General features: G+C 39.1%; 1 protein-coding gene across 1 annotated transcript in view; it reads left to right on the top strand.

Moving 5' to 3' along the window:
• DNAJC6 (DnaJ heat shock protein family (Hsp40) member C6) overlaps positions 1 to 27,095 on the top strand; it is a 148,193-nt gene that overhangs the window by 19,481 nt on the left and 101,617 nt on the right. The gene's annotated exons all lie outside the window — the stretch shown is intronic.

The raw sequence follows: 27,095 nt of genomic DNA, 5'->3' as shown, positions 1-27,095 counted from the left end.
TAGTCTTCATTTCTCTTTTCCATTTTGATTATATTTTGCTATCTTAGGGCTTACTAGCTCTTTGCTGTGTCTAATTTATCATTACACAATCTGTTAACTTATTTTGTATTCAGCTTTCAAATTTTTATTAGATTATTTTAAATAATAGATTCTCCAAAAATAAAGAGAAAAACCCAGGGATGCCTGGGTGGCTCAGTTGGTTGAGTGACCGGCTTTTGGTTGTGATCTCAGGGTCATGGGATCGAGCCCCGTGTTGGGCTCCGTGCTTTAGCATGGAATCTGCTTGGGACTCTCTCTTCCTCTAACTCTGCCCCTCCCCCCTGCTCTCTCTCTCTCTCAAATAAGTAAATAAATCTTTAAAACAATATATTTTCCATTTTACCTATTTCTTCAAATATATTAATCACAGTCATTTTAAAGACCATACTTGTTAATTCCTATGTATGGGTTGTTTGTGAATCTGTTTATATTTTCTGTTTTTTCTCCTTGGTTCTCTTCATATGCCTGGCAGTTTTTATTAAATGTCCAATATCGTGTATGAAGATGCTCTGGATGATGTCATCTCCTTTATGAGAGTATTTACCCTATTCTTTGCCCACAGTAGAAAGGAGATAACCTCAATCTAATCAGGCTCTCAGTCTAATTAAGTGTGTTTTGTAGACGTCTAAGATTTGTCTGTTTCTGGGTTTTCCCAATCCTAGGTCTCCAGGAGTACTGACTGAGAGCCTTAGATGTTTCCCTCAGCAGGTCCTAAACCTCAAATTTTTGTCTTCCTAATACTGTGAGTCCACAGAATACTCTGAAAAAATGCTCGTTCTGCCTTTCATCTCCTTGGCTTCTGAGCCTCTTACCCTGTGCAGTTCACTTAGCCATACTTCAAGGAGAAAGCTCAGGTCAGGTTCACTTCTTTGAGCCTCTTGACGATATGACTTTCAGTCCTAAACTTCATTTTTGTCACTGCAGCCCCAGAAGGATGTCTAAAGTTCTGCAGGCTTCCCTGCCTCTTAGCAGCTGCCCTCTGCCTGGCTGCTCAACTTCTTGTCCCATGCCAGGAACTGGCAAATACCCTACTGAGAAAAATGGGCTTTCAGAAAGCTGGGCTTACCTCAGTGAGTCTCATGTCTCCCCAGGATCTGGATCCTCAAATCTTGACTGATCAGTAGCTTTGCTGTTGCTTCAAACAGGTGTTTTTGGATTTTATCTGGCTTTCTGATTGCCCGCAGTAGAGCTGTTGGTCTGCTACATTCCACTCTGTTACAGCTGAAAGTTGAAGCAGACCATGTTTGTTTTGTTTCATTTTAATATGGGCTCTGTTAAAAAAATGAGAACAACAGAGCAAAAAAACCCTGCAAAATATCAATGACATTATAAACATCTTACATAAATAATAAAGGGTGTGTGCAGTTGATTTCTAGTTATTGTTTCTTGCGTTTAAAAAGCATGTATCTTCTTTCCCTATATGTTCTCTGAAATATGTACACATTTGTGTTGCCTTGTTCCAGAGAATATGTATACTAAAAGACGTTTTCATTTTCCTGAATCTGGTGCTCCATCCACATGTTTAATAATTTTGTGATTTTATGATTTGGAATTTTCAACTCTCACCTCCCAAGTTTCCTATGATTCTAAAATTCACAAAATAATTTGAGTGATTGCATTATCATAAGTTTTACAAAACTTGATTCAAAACTTTTACTGTAGCTGAGCAGGTGTTTTTTTCAATGTCCTTGTCAGGATGCAGGGTTACGTATTGTGCTGGTTGCACCCATGAGCTTCATCTCACTACCTGTGTCCTTGGTTTCTCAAATTCAAGTTCAGTTCGTTCATGTGTTCATCTCATATTTTTTGAGCACTTGTGCCCTAGACTCTCCTTTCTTCTCAAATACACATTTTTATAGTTCTAGGAATTAGGTCAGGGCAATAAATAGCTCTCCTTAAATGTGGCATAAAACTGAAGGGTGACTGAGTGATTGGTGCATTACCCATTTTTTGAAGTGTTTTTCATGTTTCCCCAAATTTCCTATTAAAATCAGACTAGTCAGGGCTCCTGGGTGGCTCAGTTGGTTAAGCGTCCGACTTTTGATTTTGGCTCAGGTCATGATCTCAGGGTTGTGAGATTGAGTCCTGCTTTGGGCTCTGTGCTGGGTGTGGAGCCTGTTTAAGATTCTCTCTCTCCCTCTGCCCCTTCCCCTGCCTTAAAAAAATCAAACAAGCTAGCATTCATTTTTCAGTCTTCAGAATTGTTTTTGCTAGTCCAGTGCTGGTAATGTTCTATTACTTGATTTAGCTGCTGTATTTTTAGGTCCATTCAGTTTGTGAAAATTCATTAAGTTGAACATATGATGGGATCACTTTTCAGTATGTCTGCTACACTCACATAAAATTTTTTCATAGAACTAACATTTTCATGTTAAATTTAAAAAAAGCATCAAGGACAAAAGAGCTTAAGAATCACTGATCAAGGTCAGCTGCCAATCCCTAAAATGATTTAGGAAGGAGGAGGCTGAAGCTTGGAAAGGAGAAATTGCTTGGGGGTGGGCAGTGACTGGCAGCCAGGCTTCTCACTCCCGGTCTGTCTTGCTTTTCTAACCAGATTCGTGTATGTATATATATATTTTAAGAAATCTCTGCACCCAACGTGGGGCTCAAACTCACGATCCAGAGATCAAGAGTCACGTGCTCTACTGGCTGAACCAATCAGGCACCCCTCTAACCAGTTGATTCAGACAGGGGACGAGGAAAGATCCAGCATGCACTAACACTGGAGCTGGATGTCATTCTCAGAACCCCACATGGGTCTTACACGAGTCTGCACTTAACTCCCCACTCTGTTTCTGCCCTCTTCAACCTCTTCCCTGGTCATTAAAAAACAAACACTTTTACCTCTTGCGAACTTGGAGATGGTTATTTTATTACCTAAGAATCATTTGACTACATCTGCTTAGAAAAAAGGGTAATTTGTGCCTGTGAAATCTAACAAGAGCCTAGCACAAGGTACTTTGTTCCCCTTTTAAGCCATTTTTAGTTTGGTGCTGTGTAGTTTAAATTTAGAATACTTCTTCCAAACTGGGGATGGGGGTGGGGGGTGCAGAGATTGAACCCAGCTGTGACTCCTGCTGCTGTGAAATAAATTGGGAAATCTGGGAACCAGTGTTAGAAGAGGCCCTCAAGAGAGGGGCCTGCAGGGGAGGGGACTTGCCCTTACTGGGGTAGGGGAGCAGAAAGGAAAAAGAAACAGTGGTTGGTATGTCCTCTTTTCCTCATGCTCTTGCAAGATGTGGCCTACTGAGAATGTGGTGAGGGCATTCTATTTACGCACACGTAAGTACATGACCAGGCACACGCACAGACACAGACATATACCCCCTGGGATTGGCAGTGAGTACTATATCATCTTGGATTCATTTTACTTTCTCAAAGGCTAGATTTTGAGTTCCCAGCATGCTGTTCCTTGTACCTAGAATGTACTTACCGTCCTCTTCCCTGGCTTAGCTGGACTCCTCTTTCAAAGAGTAGCTTCCTCTGGGAGGCTTTCTCTGACTCCACATCCCCTCCCCACGCCCTGCCTTATAACATATTCCCAGAGCATCCTGCATTTCCCCTTTCATGTCATTTCTCATACTTTTAGTTACTAGATTAAGTTCTGACACACCACAGGCCCTCAATACATACTGTAAAATGGGGGGAGGGGGAGGGGGGAAAAAGGGAAAGAAGAAAAGGGGGAGGGAGAGAGGAAAAAAAAAAAAAGAAAAAAGAAAGCCATGTTTCGATCCCTGCTCTTAGACTAACAAGGTGGACAAGTTCCTTAACGTCTGAGCCTCAGTTTCTTCATTTTCAAACCTGAAATAGTAATACCCAACTTATAGGGTTGTTGTGAGATTAGAAATAATATATATGAAAAGGACCTAGGACTGCGCCTGGCATGTACTGTGACACAGGCCTGACTCAGTTCGACGTCATTAAGAAGTGCATATGTTCTTGGGCGGCTGGGTGGCTCAGTCGTTAAGGGTCTGCCTTCAGCTCAGGGCGTGATCCTGGCATTATGGAATTGAGCCCCACATCAGGCTCCTCCACTGGAAGCCTGCTTCTTCCTCTCCCACTCCCCCTGCTTGTGTTCCCTCTCTCACTGGCTGTCTCTCTCTGTCAAATAAATAAATAAAATCTTTAAAAAAAAAAAAAAAAGAAGTGCATATGTTCTTAGGCGGCTCGGCGGCTGGGTGGCTGGGTGGCTTAAGCGTCTGCCTTCAGCTTGGTCATGATCCCAGCGGGAAGCCTGCTTCTCCCTCTGCTCCCCATTTGTGCTCTCTCTCGCTATCTCTGTCTCTCTCTCTCAAATAAATAAATAAAATCTTAAAAAAAAAGAAGTACATATGTTCTCAAAAGAAAGTATGAAAATTCAGAAAAGCTCAGAGATAAGCTGTAAAACCATCTATTAATCCATACCTTTGAGATCACTGTTAAAATTTGAATGCCTCCCCTTTCTGTGTATATCTTTGTATTTTCATATAAAATGGGAAAATTATGAAAAATTTTCATATATTTTCATTTACAGGGCACCTGGGTGGCTCAGTTGATTAAGTGCCTGACTCCTGGTTTTGGCTCAGGTCATGATCTCAGGGTGGGGAGACTGAGCCCCATGTCAGGCTCTGTGCTCAGTGCAGAGTCTGCTTGAGAATCTCTCTCCCTCTGCCCCTCCCCTGCTCTGACGTGCGCACTCACGCTCTCTCTCTCAAATAAATAAATAAATAAATAAATCTTAAAAAAATATATATGTGCTTTACCTTGTTGAGAGCATATTTTGTTTTTTTTTCCGCATGATGGTCCAAATACCTCCAACTTCCTAGTATTGCAAAATACTGCTATATTCAAAATATTGCATAATAGTACATAGGCCTTCAGTTACTAAAAGAAGATTTAGAAACTGGCACTTTAACTGTTCAGACTCTCTTTTCAACAGAACCGTGTTTTATGATTTAGGAGACTAATCCCAACTGCAGGGTAAACAAATAATACAGAAGATAGGGTACAAATTGATGTTTTGTTTTTGTTTTTTTGTTTATATGAACTTTATTTTGATAAATTGGAGGATTATTTGAGATGTTTAAGGAAATGGGGAGGCCAGGGGGAATGAAAACTCCATTAGCCTGGAGGTTCAGAGGCCTGAAATTTTCTTACTTACAGTCCAGTCCCCAGTGCAGCTTGACTCAGTGACTTCACATTTGGGTCTCGTTTTCCCGACCTATGTAAATAAGAGAGTGGGTTTTGTTATAGAGATTTTCAAACTGGGCTTTCCCGAGTGCTAGAGTCCTGTGGAGATGTTTTCTTTTTTCATATGGGGTAAGATTTCCTCTGAGGAAAGAATTACAAGGCTTAAAACAAACCAACAAACACCAAAAAAATTAAGTGGAACATTTCTAATAAAATTCCAATGTGCTTCTTTCTTTTTTTTTTTCTTCCTGAGATAGAATTCACATACCATAAAACTAGCCCTTTTAAAGTAGTTTACAATAAAGAGGTTTTTAGTGTATTCACAAGATTGTGCAACCAATTGCTGCTATCTAATTCTGTAACATTTTCATTGCCCAGAAAGAAACCTGGTACTCATTAATGCTCTCCTCTTTCCCCCTTTTCCCCAGACCCTGGCCACTACAAGTCCACTTTCTGTCTCAATGGATTTGCCTTTTTTTGACTTCTCATGTAAATGGAATAATACAATACGTGGTCTTTTGTGTCTGGCTTCTTTCACTTAACAGTATTTTCAAGGTTTCTCCATATGGTAGCATGGGTAAGTGCTTCATTCCTTTCTGTTCAAGCTTTTCAGGAATTTTCTTTTTTTTCCCAGGCTTGGAAAAAAAGTTGATCAGACTATTACAGGAAGTCGCATCACAGTAGAATGCTTTATCAGCACTCTTCACTGAGAGGCAAAACAATTTCAGTATTTCAGGCTTTTAAATAAAAGGCTCTATGTAGTGCATGTGAAAAACCATTTAATCTCCCTGCACTCTCCCCTCTCCCTTAAAGCCAGGAGATGGATATACTGATTGGCCAATTTTGTTTTTCTCCTTCGTGTTTGGGGGAGTCTTTCATTGCTTTCATTGCTGGGAGTATATGAAGTGTCTCTTCCCAATTCAGTTGGTCAATTAAGAATACTCTTTTTGAAAACCCTTTTCAAAGAATCTATTCCCTGCAGCCTTTCCTGTGTTATCACCTGAATGAGAGGCTCCATCCTACCCATATGAAGTATACACTATTCCAAGCACTGTTCTGATTCACAGTGATAGGAGGCGATCAGGAGACAACCCTTGTCTCCCCCTGGTGTTCCCAACCATTTCCCTTCTATAAATCCCCATAGCTTCCCCACCCCCTCCTTTTATGATGTCTGCCTTATTCTGTGCTGTATTTTAGGTCTGGGGAGGTATCTAATCCAGGGCCCAGCACTATGCCTATCACAAAGTTGATGCTTATGACACATTCGTGGAGTAATTTAATGTCTCCCCTTCCCCCAGCAGCTTGGGAGATCAAAGAACATATGCTGAATGACACTGACTCTTACTGTGTGTATATTCTTCTCTCACACAATCAGAGCCTAATTTTCATTTTGTTAATCAGCACTCTGCATTAGCCATTTGCATAGCAGAATTCCAAGTGGTCATCTGTTTTTGTCTTTTCCGATCGCCTTGAGATCACTTCTTAGGATTGGAAAGCCATGGACAGTCTCTTTCATCTTGTTTGATAAATGTAGAAAATCATAACAGCAATGATGAGAGCAATGTGTTGGTCTTGATATAACTCAGATGAGGTAGTGCTTATAATTTAAAATCTTAGATATAGAAAGGAGGTTATTAATATTCAAAAAATAATAAAATTGCTGTTTACTTACCTTTTACTATGTGTGGATATTATGTTAAGTGCTGAGCATATATTGTCTCACTTAAAACTAGCAATATTAATGGTATTAATATGTCCATTTTACTGAAGAAGGCATTGAGGATCAGAATCATGAAATAATCTAAGAGTCGAACAACTAGTAAGCAATAGATCTAGAATTCCAACATAGATTTCTTTGACCCCCAATTTATGTTCTCTACGCTGTTTCGTCTCTGTAGATAAAAACAAAAATTGTCCCATTGTGAGAGTTAATGCCACCTGAAAATTATGCTCTGAATGCTATATCATTATTATTTATAATAATATTTATTATATTATTATTATTTAAGTTGTTTCTGGCCCACATAAAAATGCATAAATCAGTGAGTGAATGACTGAATCAAAGAAAGAGTGAGTGAAAGGTTGGGGTGGGTAGGTTGGAGATACCATATGTATTACTTTGCCAGATAAATTAGTGCACTTAAAATATTTATAATATGTTGAAATATTTATGATGGTAGATTTGCTGGAAAATAATCTTAAAAGAAATTAAAAGTCCATTCAAAAATGGCAGGCAAATGAGGAAATGCAATGTAAAAAGATGGAGGGGGAGATGAGTTTATAAGTAAATATTAAAAAACTTGTATTAGAGGTCCATGAATCAGTGGAATAATGAGATTCTATTGTAGTTCATTTTGGCCTCACTCTCCTGTCTCCTTCTTTAAAGGTACTTCCTCAATGACCCTCGAGTAGTATTTACTCCTGATTGCCATGTATTTCGTTTCATTCATCTTATCTTTTTAGTCTTCAGGGAACAGACTCATTGTAAAGCTTCATAGATTGAATGAAGAATAAGCACTTCCCCATTTACCTTCCTCCTTTTGCTGTGCCATTCAATTTAAGAGGTTGCCAGTAGATCTGCTGAGGTGCTAGGAAGCATGGTAGAGATCTTAGCATTCAGGATGTCAAAATGTGTGCCCGGTGTTCTCTTATCCAGTGAACAAGAGATGCTCTCTCCAGAGAAAACCTCTTGTCTTCTGCTGGGGTTGGGGAATGGCACCTGCCCAGCTGCATGAGCCAAGGGAAGGGGTCTACTGGGGATCTCACTGCCTCTACCCCTCAGTACCTTGCTCAGAGGTAGGTGTGGTATTACATCCCAAGTCCTTAGGGGATTCAATATTATAATTCAGCTTAATATCTTAGTTTCAGCTTTCTTGATTGTTTTTTCCTTCTAAACTTTGTTGCTAGTTTCCTCCGAATTCATTAGAAAGGGTTAAAAGGTTGAAGGGAAAGCAAGATCAAGAAGCTTAATCTAACATGAGAAATTTATAACAAACAAAAGCACTGGGTAAGGCCAAGTTGGCAGTAAGCAAAAGTAAGTAAGAGCATTACACAAATAGTCGTATCAGAGTCTTCTCAGGAGATAAAATGGTAAACTTTGGCCTCAGAATGCTTCATATTGATTTGTGGATATGCTAATGCCCTGAAAATATTGAATTTTTAAGCAAACTTTTAAATTAAGTAGATGGAAAAGTGCACACAACTTCTAAGGGTTCTTCAGGTTGATGGTTTTTTATAAAGTTAATACGCTTGTGAAACTAGCATCCAAATCCAGTAACAGGAGATTACCAGCAACCCAGAGCCCTCTTCTGGTGGCCACGCATCCTCCTACCACTGCCGAGTAACTACTCATCTGAGCTCTACCATAGGTTAATTTTACTTGTTTTTGAATTTTACGTGAATGGAATCATTCAGTATATAATGTTTTTTTTTTTAAAGATTTTATTTATTTATTTGACAGAGGTAGAGACAGCCAGTGAGAGAGGGAACACAAGCAGGGGGAGTGGGAGAGGAAGAAGCAGGCTCATAGCGGAGGAGCCTGATGTGGGGCTCGATCCCGTAACGCCGGGATCACGCCCTGAGCCGAAGGCAAACGCTTAACTGCTGTGCCACCCAGGCGCCCCAGTATATAATGTTTTGTTCTAGCTTCTTTTGCCCCAGTGCTGTATTTGTGAGGTCCACCCATGCTGTGTGGTAACTGTCGTACATTTTCATTGCTATAGCGTATTCCAGAGAGTAAATATACCACTTTCTTCATTTTAATTTTGACAGGCAGAAATGTCTGTAATTTCTGGTTTGGGTGTAGTACAAAAAGTACTGCTATGAACATTCTCAGTGTCTCTTTTGATGCACTCAATTCTGTTGGCTGTACACTAAGAGGGAAATTACTAGGTCCTAGCGTATATGTCCATCAAGCTTTGGTAGATACTGCCAAACAGTTTTACAAAGTGATTATACCAAGTTTTACTTCCATCAGCAGTGTATGAGATTTCTGGTTGCTCTATGTCTTTACCAACATTTGATCTGGTCTGTCTTTTTAAACTGTAGCAATTCTGGTTGGTGTATAGTGGTCTATCACTGTGGCTTTAATTTGAATTTCCATGCTGAATCTGAGGTTAAACGTTTTTCCAGTCATTTATTAGCAATTTATATATAGTTTTTTTGTGAAAGGCCTGATTATGACGTTTGCCAAATTTTCTGTTGGGTCGTCTGCCCTTTTCTTATTGATCTGAAAATTTCTTATTGATTTATATATTCTGGAAGTGAAGCCTCTGGATATATGTATTGCAAAAATCTTCTTGCACTTGTGGCTTGCCTTATCACTCTCTTACTGATGTCTTTTGACAAACAGGAATTCTTTACTGTGGTACACTTTATTAATTTTTGCTTTATAGTTACTACTTTCAGGGTCCTGTTTAAGAAATCTTTGCTTGCCTTAACACCATGAAGATATTGTTTTGTGTTCTCTTCTAGAAGCTTTATTATTTTAGAGTGTATTTATGTAAAATTATATATTTATTTATTTATTTATTTAAAGATTTTATTAATTTGAGAGAGAGAGCACAAGCAGGGGAAGCAGCAGAGGGAGAGGGAGAAGCAGGCTCCCTGCTGAGCAGGGAGCCCAGTGTGGGGCTCTATCCCAGGACCCTGGGACCATGGCCTGAGCTGAAGGCAGACACTTAAATCAACTGAGCCAACCAGGCGCCCCTATGCAAAAAAATTTTAAATGCATTTGTTCATAAGTCAGCCTGATCTGTTGAAGCCAGTTAAACATTAAATAAATTTGGGATGCCTGGGTGGCTCAGTTGGTTAAGTGTCTGCCTTCAGCTCAGGTCAAGGTTCCAGGGTCCTGGGATCAAATCCCACATTGGGCTCCTTGCTTGGTGGTGAGCCTGCTTCTCCCTCTGCCTGCTGCTCCCCCTGCTTGTGCTCTCTCTCTCTGACAAATAAATAAATAAAATCTTCAAAAAAACCACCATTAAATAAATTTAAATAATGACTTTGCCATAAACTCCCTCCCTGCATGATCTTTGGCAATGCATATTAGCATTCTGAACTTAGCCTTAACTATAAATGGGAATAATGATATCTACTTAAAACTATTGTTGTGAACATCACATCTATCTACATGTAATCTATTAATAAAAAACCAGCTATTATAAAAGACATTTTGGGGACAATTAAGGATATTTGAATAAAGACTGGATATTAGATACATTAGGGAATTCTTATTAGTTTGGTGGTTCTGTAGGAGAATATCCTTATTAGGAGATGCATGATGAAGAATTGAAAGGTAAAGTAATATGATGTCTCAATTGATTTGTGGTGAGTTCAGCAAAAAGAAAAAACCCTCAAATATCTAGATAAAGCAAACTGGTAAAATGTTTTCTGTTGTTGAATCTAGGTATTAGATATGTGGGTATTATGAAATTCTTTCAACTTTGTGGTATGTGTGAAATTTTCATAATAAAACGATCAGGGAAAAGTTGGCTATTAATTAAGTTATAGCATTCTATTATTTCACATTTTTTCCAAAGCTAAAAGTACATAAGGACATAGTCAAGTGGATTTTGAGTAAATGAGCTTTTTCTGTCTGGAGAAGAAAATGCATTAAGAATAAAAAGTGAATTCAAGCATTGCCAGCTTGAGTGGGATAGCGCTGAGCTATTTCCATAAAATGAAGGCATTGCTGGGAATGTAAGGAAGGGGAAAGTAAGGATGGGATCTACGATGTACTGAGTGCCCATTAAACTACTCTGCTAGATGCTGTAACCATTGTTACCTTTAATTTAAAAAAAGCAACTCTTTGACGTAGGTAATATTAAAAAAGTTTAGCAGTTTTGAATAACTTGGCTAACACAGCTGCTGGATAGTGGAGTCAGGATTTGTTTTTGTTGTTGTTGTTGTTTGTTTTTTATAATAATTTTTATTATGTTAATTTAGTCACCATACAGTATATCCTTAGTTTTTGATGTAATATTCCATGATTCATTACTTGCGTATAACACCCAGTGCACCATGCAATATGTGCCCTCCTTAATACCCATCACCGGCCTATCCCAATCCCCCACCCTCCTCCCCTCTGAAGCCCTCAGTTTGTTTCCCAGAGTCCATGGTCTCTCATGGTTCATTCCCCCTTCTGTTTACCCCCCCCTTCATTCTTCCCTTCCTTCTCCTACCGATCTCCCTGCTATTTCTTATGTTCCATAAATGAGTGAAACCATATGATAATTGTCTTTCTCTGCTTGACTTAATTTCACTTAGCATAATCTCCTCCAGTCCTGTCCATGTTGCTGCAAATGTTGGGTAATAGTTCTTTCTGATGGCTGAGTAATATTCCATTGTATATTTGGACCACATCTTCTTAATCCAGTCGTCTGTTGAAGGGCATCTCAGCTCCTTCCACAATTTAGCTATTGTGGACAATGCTGCTCTGAACATTGGTGCATATGGCCCTTCTCTTCACTATGTCTGTATCTTTGGGGTAAATACCCAGTAGTGCAATTGCTGGATCATAGGGTAGCTCAATTTTTAGCTTTTTGAGGGACCTGCACACTGTTTTCCAAAGTGGCTGTACCAACTTGAATTCCCCTCAACAGTGTAAGAGGGATCCCCTTTTCCACATCCTCTCCAACATTTGTTTCTTGTCTGGTCAATTTTTGCCATTCTAACTGGCGTAAGGTGGTATCTCAATGTGGTTTTGATTTGTATTTCCCTGATGGCTAATGATTTTGAACATTTTTTCATGTGTCTGTTAGCCATTTGTATGTCTTCATTGGAAAAGTGTCTGTTCATATCTTCTGCCCATTTTTTGATTTGATTATTTGTTTCTCGTGTATTGAGTTTGAGAAGTTCTTTGTAGATCTTGGATACCAGTCTTTTATCTGTAGTGTCATTTGCAAATATCTTCTCCCATTCCGTGGGCTGCCTCTTAGTTTTTTTGACTGTTTCCTTGGCTGTGCAGAAGCTTTTTATCTTGACGAAGTCCCACAAGTTCATTTTTTCTTTTGTTTCTCTTGCCTTTGGAGATGTGTCATGAAAAAAGTTGCTGTGGCCGATGTCAAAGAGGTTCCAGCCTATGTTCTCCTCTATGATTTTGATGGATTCCTGTCTCACATTGAGGTGTTTCGTCCATTTGGAGTTTATCTTTGTGTATGGTGTGAGAGTGGAGTCAGGATTTGAACCCAGATCTGTTTTCTGTTTTCCTTTCTTCTCTCCCTCCCTTTCTTCTTTATGATGAAGGTTAGGCTTTTTTGTTTTGTTTTTTATTTTTATTTATTTTTAAAAAGATTTTTATTTATTTATTTGACACAGAGAGAGCGCACAAGCAGGGGGAGCAGCAGGGAGAGGGAGAAGGAGGCTCCCCACTGAGCAAGGAGCCTGATGCTGGACTTGATCCCAGGACCCTGAGATCATGACCTGGGCTGAAGGCAGATGCTTAACCAGCTGAGCCACCCAGGTGTCCCTTGTTTTGATTTTTAAATGAACGGTATTCTTTTCTTTGTAGAAACTCTGGACAAACATATTTACCAATTACACTTGCTGCATAACAAACCACCCAAAACTTAGTGGCTTAAGACAATATATATTTATTCAGCTCAGGAGTTGGGCTCAGCCGGGCAGTTCTGATCTGGGCCAACCTTGGCTGTTGTCAGTGAGGCTTGCTCTCATGTTGGGGGTGACTGGGCCAGCATCTCCATGAAGTCTCCAACCTATGGCAGACTACCTTGGGATCATTCTCCCAGGGGAGGAGAGGAGCATCCAAGAGAGCAAGCAGTCCACCACGCCTGTTGGGGCTAGGCTTGGAACTGGTATAATGCTACTTCCCCTCTTAGTCCATTCCAATAGATTGCGTGGCCTAAACAACAGACATTTATTTCTCACAGTTTTAGAGGCTGTGAGGAGATAGGATTGGTGGTGAGAGCCCTCTTCCTAGCTTGCAGAAGGCTACCTTCTTGCTGGGTCCTCACATGATGGAGAGAGAAAGCTCTGGTCATCACTGGGGCCCCACCTTCATGACTCACCTATCACTAATTACCTCTTAAAGCCCCTACCTCCACATACCATCCCATTAGGGTTTGGGGCTACAACACATGAATTTGTGGGGACACCAACATTTAGTCCATAACACCCTCTGTTGTTTAGATTCAAGGAGTGAGGAAGTAAACTACCTCTTGGTGAAAGGAAATATGAAGTAATGTTGTAAAGTGCTATGGATGGCAAGGACTGGGGGAAGGAGATAGGGGCCAATTACAGCCACTTTTGCAAACAATCTTCCAGAACGTACAAAAATAAGCATCCTTTAAATCATTCTTAATGCTATCATCAAAAGATAATTATTGTTAATATATTGGTGTATTTCCTTCCATTGTTTTGTCTATGCCCATATAGAGACAGATTTTCTTTTTTAAAAAAGAATATGATTCATATCTAGAATCTGATTTATGTTCTGATAATTTCCCTTAACATTGTATTGTAGGCATTTCCCAGGCATTAAATATTTCTTGACAGTGTGATTTAATCTATGATGCATAGGAAACCAACAGTAAATTGCTGTGTTCCAGACATTATGCTAAATACTTTCACAGTTATCTTGATTAGAAAGCAAGTTTCTTGTTAATTTGCAGGATTTATAGTCGCCGCTGCAAATAAAAAACAGTGCATTTTATGTGCTGAAAAGATCCAGAGAAAATTATAATGGTTAAGATATATCAGCAATGCCCGTTTTTCTCTTGAAAGCTTAACCTGTCAACTATAACTGCTTAGGAAAGGGTGGTCTCTCTCTCTTGTAAATGGTGGGACACTGACAATAGACAAGACTATTTGCTCTCCATTTCTGCCTGTTGCTTCAAGAAACCATTTTGCTGGACTAGTTCAGGTGTTAAAGTTACATTGTTGACAATTGCAGACTGTTTCAGGGAACAATTTTATTTGCAAAGATTTTTATTTTGATCCTGTGAACAAAGTAATAGCTAGTTAGAAAAGAAGGTGTAGTGGAGGGAACTCTTCCATTTGTGATAGTAAGAGATTAAGAGATTGATTACACTTGTGAATCAATAGATATAGAGAAGTTGGGATTGTTCCCATTTGAGCTCCTCTGTCCCATTGGCTGGCTCTATGTCCTGAGTGATCAATCAATAAATATAGCACCTGTGCCTAAAGGCCACCTGTCCAGCCTTTCATTTTATAGGTGAAGCCACATCGTTATTAATTTATTTGATCTGGCTGTATTTCAGGATCATGCTGAACATCAGTTCTTACTGTACAGTTAGCATAATGTGATCACGAGCATAAAATTTGGAGGTCAAAGACCAGGGTTTAAGCCTGGGCTTGTTGAGTATTAACAAATGACTTAATTTCTCTGAGTTTCAGTTTTTTCATCTATAATTACAAAAGCTTCGGTCTTCTTAGAGTTATTGTGGAGATTGAGACAATTTATATCTATCTGTACTAATACAGTAGCCACTAGCACTCAGTGACCTTTGAGTACTTGAAATGTGACTGGTGTAAATTGAGATGTGCATTAAGTGTAAAACACACACTGGATTTTGAAGACTTACTATGAAAAAAATAAAAGTAACTTACTGATTACTTTTTTCTGTAGACTGAATGTTGAAATGGCAATGTTTTGTGCTCATTGAAGTAAATAAAATATATTAAAATTAATGCACTTGTTTCTTGTTTTTTAAAAATGTGGCTACTAGAGATTTAAAAGTTACATGTATGAGTCATATTTGTGGTTTGCATTATGTTTCTACTGGACAAATGCTACACTACATGGAAGTTCTCTGTAGAAGGTAGTGCACAGAATAAATGTTAGCTCTGACTCCAAAAAGTATAGAAGGTTTGAGTGGGTGGGAATTCTAAGTGACAGCATGAAGCTTATTATTTTACTAAATTTCTAATGCGAGCTTTATCTAGGCATCTGAATTTTTCCTCTTTAAGTGTAGCAGGGAAATAGAGGAGTGATGATCCAATCGTGTGAGCAAACAATAACTTCAGTTCACTGAGCTAAGATGATGCAGGTGCTGTGCTAAGTACTGTCTTAGGTGGGATTTGTTTGGTGCATCTGGACCTCCTGACTTCTTAGGCTATAACCACCGTGTTCCCTGTCTTTGTCTGTCTCTCTCTCTTCCTCTCTTAATTTACTTCTCTCTCCTTGACCACATTGTTCTCTCAGATCACTTATCTCCCTTCACATTTCAGAAACCATGGCTCCCACTACTCCTGCCTGTCATCCTCGCTCTAAGGGAGGACTCAGACCTATTCCCTCTGATTTTAAGTTGAAAAGTCCTGTGGAAAGGCCACGTTGACTTAGCTTGGATTCAAATAGGCACCCTTGGGCCATGGCTCTAATTCCAACGCCAGAGGAGGAAGATTTCCCAGAAGAAGGGAGTGTTACTCTTGGTTAATAAGAGAATAAGTGTACACTGTATCTATCCTAGTTAATTTAATAAGTACAGCCATTCTGTGGGAATAATGCCCCAACTTAGAAATGAGGAAACTAAGGCTCAAAGAAGTTATATATTTTCTCTAAGTTTAACCATCCAGGCTGGAAGCCCAGATCTGTCTGTCACCAAAGCCCATGTTCTTAACGACTACACTGACAGCATTTGAGAAAATTGGGTTGTGTTGAATGAGGTTTTACTGAATTAGCTATTTGCTATTTTCTCCCCTACCAAATTGCTTTCCACTGAAATGTGTAATAGGAATAACGGTAAGGAAACTGGCCCCACAGTAACATGTAAATCTTTCCTGAATTGAAAACCAATACTACTATGCTCTCCAATCTTGTATCCAAAGCTTTAAAGGTCATAAAAAAGCTCTACTATAATAATCTCTGTAGTAATGAGTTTAAAACATATTTACCACCACTTGGGCATTTTGCTTTTGTAATTTCTTTTTTTTTTTAAAGATTTTATTTATTTATTTATTTATTTATTTATTAATTATTTGGGAGAGAGCAAGAGAGCGAGCATGAGAGAGCAACAGAGGGAGAGGGAGAAACAGGCTCCTGCTGAGCAGGGAGCCTGATGTGGGGCTCGATCCCAGGATGCTGGGATCATGACCTGGGCTGAAGGCAGATGCTTAACCAACTGAGCCACCCAGGCTCCCTGTGCTTTTGTAATTTCTGATTATATACTTTTTTTTTTTTAGTACCTATCACATATTGGTACTCAATAAATATTAGCTACTGTATTTACCATACTAACAAATGTTAGCTATTATATTTATATTAATATGTTAACTGTTATGTTGATTATAATAATACATATTAATGATTATATTATTATATTAATAAAAATCATCATATCCTATTAATAACATAACATCTCTCATATTAATTTTTTTTGGAACAGCTTTATTGAGACTTAATTTATGTACCATACAATTCCACCCATTTGAAGTGTATCATTCAGTGGTGTTCGGTACATTTAGATTGTGCAAATGATCATATACTTTCTTTTGAGAACTTTCCCCTCTCTTTTTCACCAACACATGATTTCCTATAGTCTATACAATATGGGCATAGTGATTCCAGAGGCAAAGATGAAAGAGCCATCTTCTGTTATTCATAAACAATATCTGGCCCAAAGGAAATATTCTTTAAAAATGATGATCCATAAGTCATTCAGAAAGGTGATCTGGAGTTTGTGAATCTCCTAGTCAGGCCAAAAAGTAAATTTCAAACAAATTGATTTCAGAATGCTATAAATCTGTGTTTTCCACAACCCATTAGAAATGATTTTATTTACATAGGAAACTAGCAGTAAGGGATAGTTTTATTGGCCGAATTCATATGCTAAGAGTTCTGACTGGTCAGAATGCCATCCAGTCCCTTATGTGTAGTTCTGAGGCCTGATGTAGTAAGAAATGCAATGACTAACCTTACTTGGATGCTAGGCAGTATATAGAGCAACTTTCCCTTATGTCTTTCATGGACTCTTCCTAGTGACAGTGGTCATTCATCTATTTAACAAGTATATATCCAGTATCTGCATTGCGTCAGGCGTGGAGTTAGACCAAACATGGCCACACCATCATGAAGCTTATAATCTGATGTGGGAAGTCACACATCTAACAGGAAATTTCAATGTAGTGTGTTATAAGTGCTATGTTAGAAGATACAATGTGCTGTGGGACACATGGAATCATATCTAAGTTGGTTTTGAGAACTTTGATGGTTTCCTTGGGAAAGTGCTGTCTATGTAGGGATCTGAAGGGCAAGCAGGAGTTGACCAGATGAAGGTTCATAAAGAAGCTTTATGTCTAGACTTAGAAAGAGGATGGGGAAAGGGAAAGTGGTGAGGGAAGTAGCTTATCTTAGAATGTGAAGGGTTCGTTATGTTAAAAACCTTGGACTGAGGGCAATGGGAAGCCCTGAAATGGTTTTAAGTAGCTGAGTCACATAATTGGATTTGCATTTTAGAAAGCTCAGAAGTGAATCAATTTGCTCACTTTCCTGTCTCAGTATTCTTATCTTTAAATTGAAAAGGGATAGCCTAGCCTGTATAGCTTCTTCCAACTTTAATAGTCTATAAATTTCTGCTATCCTGGAAAAACTGAATTCCGTGCTGATTTCCAGATCTCTCAGGTAGCAAGCCCTCGCTAAGATTATGACCAGTACTTGAAGAGGTGGGTTTTGTGGGGATGGGGGTGAGTGAGAGTGGGGACAGGAAGCTGAATGGATGATACAGTATTTCTACTGGGAAATAAGGAAACAGAAAGGTTTTGCAGGTTCCTCTGACAGTCTCCTGAAAGGAAACTGGTGGATGAATTTAATTTCTCAGCATCCAGTGGAATGGCACCTTGCCCCCTTCCAATATAATGAAACCTGATGTTATGTTCCAAAAATTAAAGTGCTATACTAAGATATTTGCTGATGAAATGATACAAAGTCTGGAATTTGCTAAAAAGGTAGTTAGAGATTTATACATATAAAACATGGTTGGCCATGACTTGGTAATTTCTGATGCCGAATGATGGGTACAAAGAGATCCATTATATAATGGATTGTATAATTTTCATAATTTGTGTATGTTTGAAATTTTCCATAATAGAAAATAAAAAGAATAATAAAGTAAAGATGCTCTGACTTATTACCCAAGTTCCTTATTACTTTTAGCACAAATGGAGAAAGAATCAGACTCTCTCACCTGGTCATACTGAAATAAATAGACTCAGAACTACTGTGTCATAAGCACTGACACTTTGCTTTAAGTTCTTTTTAAAAAATTGTTTATTTTTATTTTTATTTTTTAGAGAAAGAGAGCGATTAGAGAGAGAGTGTGTGTGTGAGCTGGGAGGGGGGAAATGAGAATCTCAAGCAGGCTCCACACTCAGCACAGAGCCCAACACAAGGGCTCAATCCCATTACCCTGAGATCATGACCTGAGTGGAAATCAAGAGTCAGATGCTCAACCAACTGAGCCACCCAGGGGCTCCTGCTTTGAGTTCTGTATCAACTTTAAGGGCTTAAAATGTTCCACACTGCATTGAGATTATGTTGGCAGATCAAAGAAAGAGAATTACACTCCAAGGAAGGGGCAGTTCTTCTAGGGATTTCACTGGTGAAGTAGGCAGAGCTCTGTAGTTCTAGCCTGGGTCAGCCCAAGAAAGCAGTCCCTGAATAGCAGGGTCGGTGGAGAAATCACTGGCTTTGGAGTCATAATAGGCATAATAGACTGAGTTATGTGTCGGGTGAAAGATAGTGACAAGAAATAACAAAATAGGTAACATTCATTGAATTCTCACTGTATGCCAGGTACTGTGCTAAACTCTTTATGCACTTTATATCATTTGATTCTAATGGCTTTCCTATTAGTTTGATGCTACTATTTTATAGATGAGGAAACTGAGGCATAAAGAACTTATATAATTTACCCATGATCACATAGACTTTATATAATTGCCAGTAAATGTTGTGATAAATAAATAACTGAAATCCAGTGGTTAGGCTGCAGTTTGATTCTAGTGAAGATTAGATTTGGATGCACATAACAGAAAAAAGTAGAATAACAGTGGCTTAAAACAAAATAGTTTCTCTCTCATCTTTATGAAGTCTAGAGAAAAGCAGTCCAGGGTTGCCATGATTCTCTGGAATCAGGTTCCTTCTTTTGCTTCATTGTGAAAGTCTTCCATCCTCAAGTTCACTTCATGGTCCAAGATACCTGCTGAAGCTTCATATTCCAACCAGAAGAAAGGGAAAAGGAGTGGAAGAAGAAAATACTACCTATCCTCTCTTTCGAGGATGAATACTAAAAATTGCACATATCATTTATGCTTATATTACAGAATCATTATTATACCACAACTTACTCTCAGGTGCATACCTAGCAGGTTATAGAGCACTTGCTTGTGGCAGGTCCAAGACATGAAAGATGACTGAGAAGTAGATTTGTTATACTATATGGCCATGTGCCAGCTAAAGATGAAGGGTTCTATTAGCACAGCAGATGGGAAGGAATAGTGGGGATCACTGGCAATCACTTCGTCCACACCCAGCTGTGTTCAGAGCTCTGGTCTCCATGGGTATGCAATGGGTATGGTAATCCTTCTCAAAAGACCTTTCAGGTTTAAATGGATAAATAGATTTAAAAAACCCAAAAAAACAAAAAACCCAGGTGCTTAATTTAGTGCTCAGGAAATGCTAGTTCTTTCCCTTCAGTGAGATGTGGGCAAGTGGGTAACAGTGGTTCAGTGCCCTGGACACTCAGCACCCCAAGAATTGACTCTACCTGCATCTGAGGTGATCATTGTCCTCCTCATCACCATCATATAGGATCTGCCACATCTTCTAGGGCTCAACCTTTAGGCACAAAAGGGTTACAGAGAATAAGGACCTACGTTTTAAGGATCTTGAACATAAAATCATATATAATGAGCTCAGGGACAAACATGGGAATATCTAAGATTTAGGGAAACTTTCACTTCTGTGTAGATTTATATCTGACTTTGGGGAACTAATTACCACGTGAATATTTTCAGTTTGTTATTCCCAAGATTAAGAGCAATTGAGCACAGGGTCAGTTTATGGTAGTTTGTCAGAGTCTGTCCATTCGAGAAGCTGGTTTCCTTGCTTGTAAAATGACAAGTGAAAGGGACAGGTGCTTTCATGAGTTACTCTTGAAATGGCAATGTAGGTATAACGTTGTTAAACCGTGAGCATGTCCTTGAAAAGTCAAGGGTAGGTTGAAGGTTAGCAAATGACACAGCATTTTAAGTAAGCTTACTAAAGAAACCCATGGTGAATTTTTCTTTAAGCTAAAGATGGCCTCTGAAACTTTTTTTTTTTTGCATTTTCATTTAATTAGCAGATACAGAACACCTTTTACTTGGCAGGCACTATGCTAGGCCTGGTAAAATATGGTGAATGTTGTCTTTACCTACCAGTGTTTTTCAAAATATCTGAATTATAAATAGACAAATAATTTTCTCAGGTTAACAGATGATCAAATAATAAAATTTGTTTCATCAATTCTAAAACAATTTTTAATATATTAACATTTATGCAGTCTTTAAGCATCTTCAAATTGAGAGTATATCATGTGTAGGTCATCAGTAATATATTTTTCTTAATGTTATGACTCAAAATGGATGATTTCTTTGATTTGAGGAAATGCAGCATGTGAGTAGGGCTTTAGTGTTTATTATATGCTTTCATGGACCTTATTTCATTCGATTCTTTCTATGAGGGAGAATAAGTACCTCTTCAACTTTATGGAAAGGGAATGTGACTCTGAGTGGGAAACAAGTTATAGAAAACTTGAATCTGGCAGGTCCAAAGCTCAGACATAGTTGTATTTTTTCCCCAAAGCTAGTGGTTTTTCCACCACACCTTGATGTCTTTTTAATCTGCATACACACATATTTATACACATACACATGCACAAACACAACAGGGGCCAAGCTTATTTGAAACCTAGGGGCTTGCTTTTAATGAATATAATGACTATTTTTCCTTCTAGTGATTAAAACTAGGCCAAAGAGTAGCCAAGTATCAATTTTCAGGAGCACAACATAAAAAGTCCTCTAAGCCAGATAGTTACAAAACAAGATTGCCTATTGGGAACCCACATCAATTGAAAACTTACAGGTTTCACTGAGCAGAACCTGCCATATGGGGAGTAAAGCAAGGGTAATTCCCGTAAGGTGTCCAAACTATTTTTCACTGGCCACATTTAGGTCAGATCCAAGAAATAACCCAAATATCATCCAGTGTTCGCTTTGACCTCTGGAACTGCCCTCTCAGGCTGGTGCAGTGGCCAAAGCATAATCAGAAAGATGGGATTTTTTAAGAAAGAATTTTTATTCATTAAAGAGAGATGCAGACACCCATGAAACAGAGAGAGAGAGTGCAGGAGCAAGAGGGAGGGGCTGAGGGGAGAGGGAGAAGCAGACTCCCCGCAGAGCAAGGAGCCCACCGCTGCTCTCCATCCCAGGACCCTGAGATCCCGACTTGAGCCTAAGGTAGATGGTTAATGAACTGACCCACTAGGCGCCCCATAAAGATGGGATTTTGAATATTATGAGAGCTGGCTGTATGAGCTTGGACAAGTCTTAACCTCTCCAAGTGTGCCTCAAAAAAAGGGTCACACCTTTGCAGGGTTGTTGGGAAGATGACAGTTAAGGTAGGTAGGGTACCTGGCAAATGGAAAGTAACTAATGGCAGTTGTTTTTATTACTGTTAGAAATTCAAGGAGGCACAGGTTTGGGGGTATTGAGTTACCTTAAAAAGTGTACCCGGCCTGGAAAATTTGTCCTGTCTTGTAGGAGACCAAACACTCCATCAGGCACCAGGAACAGACAAGCTCATTTTTAAGGAAATATTGTAGGAATAGTTGAGGTTTTCTTCTGCTAAATATTGTCAGCTCCCTAAGCTTTTCCAGCATATTCCCTCATGTCTCTTGTGTATTGCTCTATGAGCAACTCTTGACAGCTACCGCTATTTAAGCATGTGTTCTATAGTAAAACCTTGATTAACTGGGACTTAGAACTGGAATGCTTAAATGATCATGGTTTTTCCCTCTGAGCTTCCTTTGGAGAAGGAGGGAAGTGACAACTAAAGTTTTGAGAAGGATAGGAAAATTTGAGAACTAGAGAGGATGCTGTAATTCAGCACCTTCAATTTCACTGCTAAGAGGAGAATGATTATCAAGGCCACTCTGCTGATTAATAATAGAGCCAGGAGAGGATTGCAGCCCATTGCTCTTTCCTCTGGACTGTGGCCTAAAGATGCGGCTTTTGGCATCTGTCTTGGTGTTGTTACTCCTCCAGTTTTGGCCACTACACTAGAGGTCTCAATTTTAAATGCCTGCAAGGGCTGACTGACAAGGAACGAGTGGAGCAGGCTGGGTATTTCATATGGGGAAGTGGTGGTGAACTTGGCACTCAAGCTGGAGCCTGTGTACCTTCTGTAGAGACATTTAAGCTTACAATTAAAAAAAAAAGTACAGGACAGAAAAAACATGTTTGGGGGCTAGATATGGCTTGTTGGTCCCCGGTTTGAGCACTTTGCATTGTCTGTATCTACAGACTTTTATTCAATAAGGACATAATCTGAATTAGGTACCTGAGGCATGTTGCCAAAGAAAGTTTCAGTGCTATTCATTGATTCATAAAATCGAAGAAGTGCATTTTAGAAACCTGATCATACATAATAATTTTTGCATTTTGCAACAGAGCGAACAGAGCAATTCTGTTCTCATTTACTGTCAGGTTAGCCAGAACTCTTTGTTGTCCAGTTATGTATTCAAGTGAGTTCAGTTGTCACATTCACAATGGGAACCTCTTAGTACTGGAGGTTCTGTTATATATAGACATTCAAACATTTATAATTGGCCACCCGTAGTGAGAAATACATTTATATCATTATTGAGGAGGAACACATACATACTTTCACCACACAAACTCAAAACACTAGTTCAGGGAACAGTATCTTACTGTATGCTAAAAACTGATGTTTTCTGACCTATTTCATTTTTATTAAAATAATGGTCATGAATTGCTAAGTTTATTTTGTAATCTAATAGTAGACCATAACATATAGTTTTTAAAAAATCACTAGACTAGGTGATACTAATACATTTTATTTATTTATTCAGTAGATATTTATTCAATCTCTAATGAGTGTGAGGTGCTCTTTTGGGTATCATGAGGGATATGACAAAACATGGATTTTTGTTCTCAAGGAGTCTAAAATCTAATAGGAAAGAGATGCATGAAAATATCTAAAACCTCAAGGCAGAATAATCACTCTAGATTATACATAATGTGTTATATTATTATACATCATCATAATAAATTTCTTAAGTAGGCAGGGAGGATTTTAGCCTAATTTACAGATAGGAAATTACATTTTTGGAAAAAGTTGCTTATCCTTATAAAAATAATAGAACAACAGTGATAACAGATAATATTTGTTAAGCACTTACTATATGTTAGGTACTGATTTAATTCTCACTACAGCCTTATTCCAGTGGTACTATTTTTATGCTCATTTTACAAAGGAGAAAAGTGAGGCAGAGAGGTTAAGTAACTTGCCTAAGGTCATAGAGCTAGAAGAGTCTGTGGCAATAAGGTTCAATCCTAGGAAATATGGTTCCAGAACCTCAGTTTTAACCAATGTGTTATAATTCCTGGAAATTAAAAAGCACAGATCATAATCCCAGATGGGTCATGGCATATATTCATCTTCTCAGATGCCCCACCACAAAAATAGTGTGACATCTGTTGTGATGGGAGAGTATTTTGGGGGTGGAGGGGATGAGTAGGAATAGAGCCTGAACATTCCTCAGTGTGAATAACCTTCACCAAGTTAATAAAAGTGACTGAAGTCAGCAATAGAAAAGGCAAAGGGAAAGAATACTCTCCCCCAAAGACAGCATCTAATCCTTTGGCTCTGCTCTGTTTGTGATATAGTATTCTTGAGATAAAGTAAATTATGGAGCAGTCTTGCTCTTGGAAAAGCAGGAGAGTTTAGCTCTGAATGTTCGCCTTGGATTTTACCAGTGCCTTCCTGAAGTACAGGTGTTCATTCAGAATCATACAGACAAATTTCTGTTCGTTTGGTACTGGGAAAGATAATACTTATCCTTTATTGAGCATCTCCCATGGGAAGGACTAGGGCTGTTGGGCACTGAGGATAGAGCTGTGCCCAAGCCAGCCCAATAATAGTAATAATAGTGAGTATTTGTTAAGTACTTACTTTATATGTGTTAGTACTAATTTAATTCTTTAACTATATAATGATGGTATTTTTATTATGCTCTATTTTATAGAATAGAAAAGTAAGATCTTCATGGATAAGTGAACTTTTTATGAATTTGATCTTTAGGATAATAAAAACAGTTTGAGTGTCAAAATTGGTATATATTCCAGTTTAAGCCCCAACCTAGTTTTTAGACTGTTGTATATTAATTTAGCTGTTGCATTTTCCTGCCTTTCTGTGTTCTTTATATCCTTAATTTTATAGGGTCATTAATGGTTATTCTGATTAATTTTACTTATATTAAAGTAAGTGTAAAGAAAAAAATTAAATGGTCCCTGTAGCCCATTCATGTTTTTCTCTACATTTGCAAGCTGGGGAGATAGATATCCAAAAATACCAAGGCATATGTTTCATCTTAATTTCTTCAAGCAGTATGCTTGCAACTCTGAGAAGAGTAGAACAAAAATAACTGAAAGTACACTTTTTGAAAATAATAATTTTCACTTTTGAAAAATGGTCGTCTCTAAATTCTCTTAATCCAGTGATTATAAATCCAGAATTTGCCAAGGTACGTGATGGACACTAGGTATTTACTCTCCCTGTGCCTCAATAATGAATTAAAAGAGAAGGAAAAGTACAGAAAAGGATTATTTAAAATGTTTCTGGAAAATATTTACTAGACTTTACAGAGTACTATTTCAGTCAAGTACATAAAATCACTCAATCTGACAGATTTGGAAAATTGAAAGTATAAAATTTGTGTTTAAAATTTTATTACAATTTGAACTATCACTCAAGTTGTTTGATCTTGTTGTAAATGAGAATTAACTGCTATTTGTGATTTGGGTCAGACTACACCTTCTTCAGTTAATGCAGTTGGGAAAGCAACTGGTCAGGGAATTGAGGTCCTCCCAAAGGGACTGCAGGGACGTACAGCATTCTCGGCCTCTGCTGATTCATCCTCTTCCTACAAGAATTTGTGTTTGAGTGATCCTTGAACAGGCATATGTCTCTCAATACAATTAATTTATTTTACGTAGACCTGTGTAGAGCTAGAGCTTCCTGAAAACTCTTTGGGTCTCAAATGATTGGGACTCAACCCTCTTACATACTGTTGTTTAATTTTGTGTCTTTAGTGATCGAAATAACATCAAGAGAAAGCCATGAAAGGTGAGAAGATGGCAAAGCTGGCCTTGTGTATGGGCTTAAGCGAATTTTACATATGTGCACTTTTTTCTTGCTGATGGGTGATAAAACTCTGCGAAATGACTTTTGAAAAACTCCTCACTTAATCATTCCAAATCCTAATAGGGAAAAGGATCATTTCAAAACCAGAATTTCACTTGAAATGATAAAAAGAGGGATACTTATGTAGTCTTATTATTCCAAGTGAAAATGAACATTTGGTAATTGCATTTTGAGACTTAGAGTTATGTCCAGGTTTTGCAAATCTTGAAATATATAATGTGGGGTTTCTCTTTAAGAATAAGAATGCAAAATTATGAATATAAAATTAGGTACACAGCCTTGATTAGGTACACAGAGCAAGAAAGGGGCTCTGACCCTTCTGCTTGATTAACTTAGTGATTAATTCTCTTCTGATAATGAGTGACTGTTTCCTTTGTTTTCTCAAAATTATGAAAGAAAAAAGGGGGAGGGGCTAGAGAATGGAAAGAAAATCCTTGTTTTTCTAACCATCCCCTCAAGCCAACTGAGTGGTATAGTCCTTTCTCCAGGTCCCAAGGTAAATGATGTCAGAACTGAAATCACACCTGATTCGACCTCTTCCCCGCTCCCCCCACCCCTCCAGTTATTCGTTCAACAAATAGTTACTGAAACAGTCACATCTAATCCCTAGGTGGAATGGACCTCTCCTACTTAGGATAGCCAGCTCTTTGATATCTCACTTAGGGATCATTCCCATTCTGGGCTGAAAGAAACTGCTGTTCCTTTCTGTCCTAGCATACATGCAGCCTGGTATTTAACATGCGTTCTTTTTTGTTCAATTAAGTTACAAGCCAGTCCTCCAGGACAGTAACCGTCGGGGTGGCTTTGACCTGCCGAATCTTCCAGCAAATATAGGCTAAGTTATACAAAATGGGCGTGTCCGGATTTTACCAAGAGACCACCCTCGTCCCCAAAGCTTACCAAGCAGAGACACCCAGCCTCTTTCTTCTTTACCTCACGCGCGAAAACACCTTCCACCCGGGTCTTAGTAGTCCCCTCCCCCTCCCACCACGCCCCATTTACCGCCCTTAGCGCCGCTCCTTGAGAATCTCCCCTCCCTCACTCCCTCTCTTTTCTTCCCTCCCCGTGGGCCAGCCGCGCTTGGAGCTGCCCTGCTGCGCGGCAGGGCGACGCGGCGACACCTATAGGATTGCTTCCGGGCACTCCCCAGCCAGAGGGTGGCTGGCCCGGGGCCCGGAGCTCCGCAGGGCCGGAGGCTCCGCGGCGGCGGCACCGAGGACGCGCGCACCCGCTCGCCCTCCCGCCCGCGCCCTCTTTTTCTCCCTCGGTCGCGCGGGGCGCCCAGAGCCGCTCTCTGCCCAGGGCGGTGGCTTTGCCGCCCGCCTCGCAAAGCTCCTCTCTGGTGGCCGTTCCCTCTTTCCCTCCTCTTTGCGTCATGTCGGACACTTGATGTTTTTTTTTTTTCTTTTCCTCTTTTTTTTTTTTTTTT

This window comes from Ursus maritimus, unplaced genomic scaffold (assembly GCF_017311325.1).
Source record: "Ursus maritimus isolate PB19 unplaced genomic scaffold, ASM1731132v1 scaffold_12, whole genome shotgun sequence".
Lineage (NCBI taxonomy): Eukaryota > Metazoa > Chordata > Mammalia > Carnivora > Ursidae > Ursus > Ursus maritimus.
Note: the sequence above shows the minus strand (reverse complement) of the source record. Positions and strands in the feature narration are given on the sequence as shown.